This window comes from Lipotes vexillifer, unplaced genomic scaffold (genome assembly GCF_000442215.2).
Source record: "Lipotes vexillifer unplaced genomic scaffold, Lipotes_vexillifer_v1.1 scaffold626, whole genome shotgun sequence".
Taxonomy (NCBI): Eukaryota; Metazoa; Chordata; class Mammalia; order Artiodactyla; family Lipotidae; genus Lipotes; species Lipotes vexillifer.
In genome coordinates, this window is record NW_006786303.1 from 1,126,723 (window position 1) to 1,133,408 (window position 6,686).

The following is a 6,686-nucleotide window of genomic DNA, read 5'->3' on the forward strand; positions in this document are numbered from 1 at the left end:
TTTACTTTATAATTACTATTTGTTTCTTAATATGGAGAAAATTAAGATGAGAGGATCATATCCAAAATGCTATTATGCAGTATGGCCACTAAGTCTGGAAACACAGGCAAACACATAAGTGACTCTTTTGACGATATATAGCAATACATAGTGTGATGATTAAATTTTTGTATCAACTTGGCTAGGCCAGGGCACCCAGATATTTGGTCAAACACCAGTCCAGATATTTCTGTAAAGGTATTTTTAAGATGAGATTAACATTTAAAACAGTAGACTTTGAATAAAGCTGATTACCCTCTATAATGTTGAGTGGGCCTTGTCTAATCAGTTGAAGGCCTTTAAGAGGAAAAGACTGAGGTCCCCCAAGGAAAAATTCTGCCTCCAGACTGTCTTTAGACTCAAGCTACCACATCAGCTCTTCCCTCGGTCTCTAGCCTGCTCGGCAAATTTCAGACTTGCCAGTGCCCACAATCATGTGAGCCAATTCCTTAAAATAAATCAATCTCCCTCTTCCTCTCAGTGCAAGCCCCCCGACCTACACAACACACACACACACACACACACACCCCTCTCTCTCTCTCTCTATTGGTTCTGTTGTTATGGAGAAGCCTAATACTCACAGTAAAGCATATTATTTGTTTCCAAATTTTATAGCCATACTTTAGTTATGAGAATCCTGGGCAAAATCATAGAACAATAAAAATATAGAGTAAAAAGCAAGCAAGCGATTCATGAATAATTACTTCATACTGTTATTGTCTTAACAGCTGCTGCTTCTTAACCTTACAATTGTTGATGAACTCTATAAGGAACACTGTCCAAAGAATTTAACAATAACAAATAAAGGTTTAGAAAACTGAAAGCCAGACTTTTCCTAATGCTTCCTCTGTCTCCAATAATTAGAAATATTAGGTTTCTGACAAACTGCTGAAAAGACTCACATTAACAAGTATGTGGATCCTCATTTTATATAAGGTCTAATTTCCCTTTGACAATTCTTTTAGCAGAAGTTCCTACTCTTCACCACTGGCTGTAAACAGCTAATTAAATTCATTTTACAATACTTCTATTAAATGCCTTCTCTAGTTAACACTGGAGAAGAGTTGCAGCTATGTAGAATGCAGGCTACAAGGCAGGAATTCACATGAGTTAGTAATCTTTCTGTTGGCCATAGCCAACCTCCCTTGACCTCATCAGATTCCAAATATCCACCCCACTACATGGAATGATGCAGGAACAAGAAAGGTATTTTTCATCCCTGTTCTCAAGAAGCTAGTAGAGGGGCTCAAACATATAGAGGTGATTCTAGACCAAGGAGAAGAGGGAGACAGTATATGTAGTGCAGTGGTTAAGAGTGTGGACAATGAAGCAGATGATAACTCTACTGCCATCTAGCTTTGTGACCTGGGACACTTAATCTTTCTGAGCTCTGGTTTCTTCATTTCTAAGATGGGAGGATAATGTGCAATATGCAGATAAATCAGTGAGTACACTGCCTGGTACACAGTAAAGTTTAAGCAATGTTTATAGCTGTGCTTTCTCTTTATTATTATAATAAATGATTTTTGGGGATAATATACATGGTGTGATGGTTAAATTTTTGTATTAACTTGGCTAGGCCACAGCACCCAGATATTTGGTCAAACACTAGTCTAGATGTTGCTCTGAAGGTATCTACTGTTGAAAACTAAGATTAACATGATGATATTCCAGAGAAAGGGAACAGGGATTCAGCTCTGTGAATGCACAGGGCAGATGGGGTTACACAAAGAGTTCTAGTGGCCAGACTGTCAGGTCCATGGAAGAGAACAGGAAATGGGAGAAAAGGCTGGAAAGGTACCTGTCTTGAAAGCTAGTGTCACTCATCTCAATAAGAAGTAATCAGGAAATGAACTGTCAGTAAAAAGGGATGGAAGCTCCATGATACGTTCAGTTCACAATAAAATGAAATAACTAGTAGCTGGCAATTGTTAAGCCTTGGCATCTTTGATTTCTAACTCGATAGTTTTTATTACTTTAGAATAAATGCTGAGGTGGTTACAAAAAAGATTGTACATCTGAAGCCTTAAGTGAGTTATTAAAATGAGTTGAAGTCTGTTATAAATGTCAGGACCCTTGGCTTAGTTACATAAATAATTTATAACAATTATCACAATTCCCTTTCAACTCAATGTTTTCAGAGTTGCCATTCAGCATTTAAACCTAAACAAGCTAAATGAATGGTAACATCATTTTGCCACTGAGATTATGCTCCAAAACATGTATGTGATGTAGCAAATTAATTCATATGCATTTTCAAACTTACCATGCCACCAACCAAAGTGTTAAGAGTAAAGAATTAGTTTCAATTCCCTTACCAAAAGAACGCAAGTAACTGTCTTTTATACTTCAGAAAATACACTGTCATCCACATGCTCATTACTGGGGGAACTGCTACCAGATTAACCCTTTTTAGCAAAAAAGTTTTTTTTTTCAGCTTAAAATAAGAGGAAAAGTAAAGGGAAAAAGCAGATATGGAGAAGGAAAGAAATTATGTCACCCTGATAGAATAAGCCTTGGTTTGGATAAAACGTCTGTCCTCTTGGCAGAGCCTCTTTAAGGCTTAGTTTTGTTCCATCTGAGAATGCATTTATTTTACTTTCATTCTTGAAAGGCATTTTTGCTGGTTGCTAGGTTGACTGGTGTTTTTCTTTGGCACTTTAAAAATACCATTCCACTGTTTTCTGGCCTTCAAAATTTCTGATGAGAAGGAAATGGTCGTTTGAATTATTTCTTTGTATGTAGTTTGTCATTTTTCTCTGGTTGCTTTCAAGATTTTCGTTTTATCTTTGGTTTTCAGCAGCTTTGACTGGGTACGGTTTTCTTTGTAATCTATATTACTTAAGTTCACTGAGTTTCTTGAAAATGTAAATTTATGTCTTTCATCATATTTGGCAAATTTTTGGACAATATTTCTTCAAACAATTTTGTTGCTACCACCCCATTTTCTCTCTATTCTCCTTCTGGGATGACAAATATCAGGCTTTTCTGTACTGTTTGGCAGGTCCCTGATGATGCTGATGTTCATTCTTGCTTTCAATCTGTGTGTGTGTGTGTGTGTGTGTGTGTGTGTGTGTGTGTGTGTTCTTCAGACTGAATCATTTCTATTGATCTACCTCCAAGTTCACTGACTTTTCCTCTCTTATACCATTCTGTGTTAAGCTCATCAAGTAAAGTTTTTACTTTCTGTGACACTAGGTCATATTTTCTTTATTCTTCAAATGTTATTTAATTTTGGATTGTACCCTGGACATTTTGCAAGTTATATTGCGGATACTCTAGATTCTGTTATATTCCTCTAAAACTTAAAAGGAGTGTCACTATTTTTGTTTCAATAAGCAATTAATTACTACATTGGAATCAAACAACAAACTCTGTCACTTGAGTGACAGCTCAAATCATACCTCAGTTTTTTTTAATATGTAGCTAGGCTGCTTTGTGCCTGCCACACGGAGGTGTGGTTCAAGTATCTAGTACAGCTTGTTTTTTGTGTGTAGGCAGCCCCCACACAAAAATGGACTGTGATCCCAAGGATATTTTCTAGTATGCTGATTTAACTCAGAACTCTGAATGCATTTCTCATAAAGACAACTCTGTTACCTTGAGTGGTTATATTAACAAACCATTTAACCAAATCCTTTATCCAATTTATACCCAAATCCAGTTATAATTGCTTATTTATATAAGAAAAAGCAAAGCAGTGTCTTGGTTTCTTTTTTTCATAATCAGACAACTGAGAAAATAACTCTGGTATTGGGCCACTTTTACCATTAAGTTCTCCTGAGTAAGCAAATGTGCCAATTACCACTTTTTAAAATTCTAACATGGGAGGGACTTCTCTTTCAAGGTAAAATATAGAAGAATGGAAGACATTTGTTTCTGTGGTAACAATAAGAAAAATCCAGACAAAATAAAAATTATACTTTTCCAAGAGGCTAGCAAAGAGCATGAATGTAAGGAATCTGTGACAGCCATCCTCCAGGATGGCTCCCATGCTGCTCCCCTCCTGGTAGTTTCCTCTCACAATGAATAGGGTTAACCTGTGTAATCAATAGGATATAACAGAAATGGCAGTGTGTGACTTCAAAGCTAGGACATAAAAAGGCAGTTCCCTGCTCTAAATTTTCACCACTCTACTTTTCTCTTAGATAGGTATTTATTTTTTGTATTACAGTTATTTTTATATATTAGGATAAACATCTAAATTATCTTTTCTACAATTATTAGCACAGTGCTGACTTGCTAAAGTTCAATAATTACTTGACAAATAAATGAACATAGAATAAGGAGGAGCTAACTTTATTCACATTTCTATGAATATCAAAGATAATTTTGTGAGACTTCTGAGATTTCTTGAAACTGTGCAACATTTGTTATTAACTATTTTTATACCTTTTTATATGCCTTATACCTGGTTCTCTATTTTCCTTCTGAGATGTGAATTATATATATATATGTCAGACATTTTTATATCATGCCACAAGTCCCTAAAGCTGTATTCATTTTGCTCTAATTTTCTTAGACTGTTAATCAGAGAAGGGTAATACAATTCTTTCAGAGAAAGCACAGTACAGCAGGAGTTGATGTGTTCTTTATTCCAGACCTACCTCTGGGCTAGAAAGAACATGTGATGGTGGTGGAGAACCAAGTGTGCTGATCCTTCTATTCTCAGCTTAAATATCATCTCCTTGGAGAGAATTAGCACTGAGTTTGTTTAATTATTGAATGTTCACTTGGATCCCTAGCTAGATTATGAGGTCCGGGAAGGCAGGTACTGAATTGTTTGGCTCCTACATTGTATGTCCATTGTCTAGACAGTGACCAAACAGAGTAGTTGCTCAATAAATATGCACTGAATAAACAACCGAACCAAGATCCTTGTTCAGAATCAAAAGGTACACTTTCTAGGCCTCAAATACCCTTATGCTCTTTATATAAGATTTACCTTAGAACCCTGTTCTAGACCTTGCCCCTCCTTTTCCCAAAGCACCCCCACTTTGACTTGGAATGGGAGAGTCCCTTTGCACATATACAACAGATAAAAGAGATAAAAGAAGGGGAGCCCCTAAATTCTGTTGCCAAGACTTCAATAGTCACATGTATTAGAATTCTGAATACATTTTTGCCACAGAAATATTTTATAAGTAAGTATAATTTGTGGGGTGCAAAATGGGTTAAATGACCTTTTAATGAGCTGGCTAGGAGTATAACCACCAGAACCGCTTCTATAAGAAATGCATTCTGAGTTAAACCAACAGATTAAAAATACCTTTTGGATCACTGTTTATTTGTATGTGGGACTGCCAACACTCCAAAAACTATTAATATTAGAAAACTGATTGTTTGATAACTGTCTTTTAAAAAATTTTATTTATCTTCTTATTACTACTACCAAAGGAAGGTGCTAATAATAATAAAAAATGTAGACTATCTGCTAGTAATTTGCATATTCTGCCTTACTGTTTTCTCAAAGATTTGGAACTCTCATAAAATTCACTACCTCTGCTACCAGATACCAAGTCAACAATTAAAATATATCAAAAAAAAAAAAGGGAATTCCCTGGTGGTCTAGTGGTAGGGACTTGGTCCTTTCATTGCCGTGGGCCCAGGTTTGATCCCTGGTCAGGGAACTAAGATCCCGCAAGCTGCACGGCTCGGCCAAAAATGAAATAAATAAAATAAAATATACTATCTCTCTACTCTGCACAAATAGAACTTTCTGGCAGTCAGTAATATCCATGTCTAAACACCAAAGGAGAAGGCTGTTTACCTCAAGTAAGAGCTATTCTTTAATTGTGGTAGAGATTTAAATCATATTTCATTGCAGTCTCTGAAGGCTTTGGTGCAAGAAAATTGCCTTCAGCTTTGGAGCCTACTTGCATCATTCCGTGTATCTTGGTAATTGAGGGTATTTCACTCACCACTTGGAAAAATTAGGCTATATTATAGATCTTTTACAAACTCATTATGATTAATGAGTGAGTAGGATCGTAGCTGTCACATGATCAGCTGTAGAAAAATCAATGAGCTAAAAACTCCATTACATATTCTATTTTCTATGCTTCATAGAAGGTTCTGGAATATGTCTCTGGGCTTGTATTTCATCAGCCTATACAGGCACTGAATTCATCTAGGGCTCTCCCAAGATAACAACTGTATAAGTTTTCTTAGGGGAAGGACACTAGGATTACCCTCTCTGGAGCAATCACTGCTCAATGCCCATCCCCCCGAGCCATGCCAGCAGGGGAATGGCTGTCGCTACACACAAGTTTATTGTCATCCCTTTCCTTGCCAGAACTACATACAGTATGAGCCAGGTTATGCAGGATGTTTGAAATTATAAGGAGAGAGTCAACATGCTGGCTAAGTATCCTCAAAGGTGTTCCAAGTATCCCTTGGCTGCTTAAGTGAGGCCAGTCAAAAGCAGGTTCTGGGGCCTCCCTGGTGGCGCAGTGGTTGAGAGTCCGCCTGCCGATGCAGGGGATACGGGTTCGTGCCCCGGTCCGGGAGGATCCCACATGCCGCGGAGCGGCTGGGTCCGTGAGCCATGGCCGCTGAGCTTGTGCGTCCGGCAGCGGGAGAGGCCACGACGGTGAGAGGCCCACATATCGCAAAAAAAAAAAAAAAAAAAACAGGGTTTGGCCGTG

General features: G+C 37.5%; 1 protein-coding gene across 1 annotated transcript in view; it reads right to left on the reverse strand.

The window, feature by feature from the left end:
- Window positions 1-6,686, reverse strand: part of LOC103084427 (leucine-rich repeat-containing protein 28-like) — a 61,345-nt gene that overhangs the window by 41,254 nt on the left and 13,405 nt on the right.